We start from the raw sequence: 1,030 nt of genomic DNA on the forward strand, positions 1-1,030 counted from the left end.
AAAGTTTTATTTTAAAAACTCAGGTATGCAATGTAAAAAAATGTTTCGTCCCATAAAAATATGTACGCAAGATTTTGAAAAACATTCTTGCATTTCAAAATAATGTATGTGGAATTTAAAAAAATGTGTGTACAATGTTAATTTTTTTTGCATTTACACAAAAAAATAATACCATAAATAATTGTTCAACGTGTATTTGGACCAGTGTTGATCATGTATTCATAAAAGTATTCAAAACATATACTAAAAAGATGTATCAAAAAATGTTTCATGTGTACACTGAAAGTATATATTTTGTACAGAAGATATTTAAATTATTTTATAGAATGTAAGCAAATGTTTGTGTAGTTTGAAATTTTTTATTACCATAAAAATGTTCAACATGTATTCAAAAATATGTTGATCATGTATTCAAAAAAGTTTTCAAAAGACATATTAAAAAAAACACTGTGCATCATGTATCTGAAAATGTTTAATGTATATCAAAAAATGTTTCACACGGACACTAAAAATATATATTGTGTACTGAAAATATTTTTAAAATATATATACAACGTAAAAAAATGTTTGCGTATTTTTTGAAAATTAGTTATTAGTACCATAAAAAGTGTTCAATGTGTATTTAAATTCTTTCACCATGTATTAAAAAAAGTGTTCAAAACATGGATTGAAGAAAAAATGTGCATTTTCTATTTGAAAATTGTTCAACGTGTATCAAAAAAAGTCTCATGTTTACACTAAAAATGTACATTCTGTACTTTAAAAAGTAGAAATGTGTGATAAAGGAAACCAATAAAAATCGGCAAATAAACTAAGACAAACAATAAAATCCAAAAAATAAAACAAAGAAAACAAAACAATAAAATGAAAAAAATGCAAAAGAATGAAAGCAGTGAAACCAAGAGAGAAACACAGAAATATTGAAGAAAATAAGAAAACAAAGAAGAAATGCAAAAGGAAAACCAGTGAACCAAGAAAGAAACAAAGAAAAACATAGAAAAGAAGAAGAAAAGATACAGTGAAACAAAGA

This window comes from Triticum dicoccoides, chromosome 4A (genome assembly GCF_002162155.2).
Source record: "Triticum dicoccoides isolate Atlit2015 ecotype Zavitan chromosome 4A, WEW_v2.0, whole genome shotgun sequence".
In the NCBI taxonomy this organism is placed as follows: Eukaryota; Viridiplantae; Streptophyta; class Magnoliopsida; order Poales; family Poaceae; genus Triticum; species Triticum dicoccoides.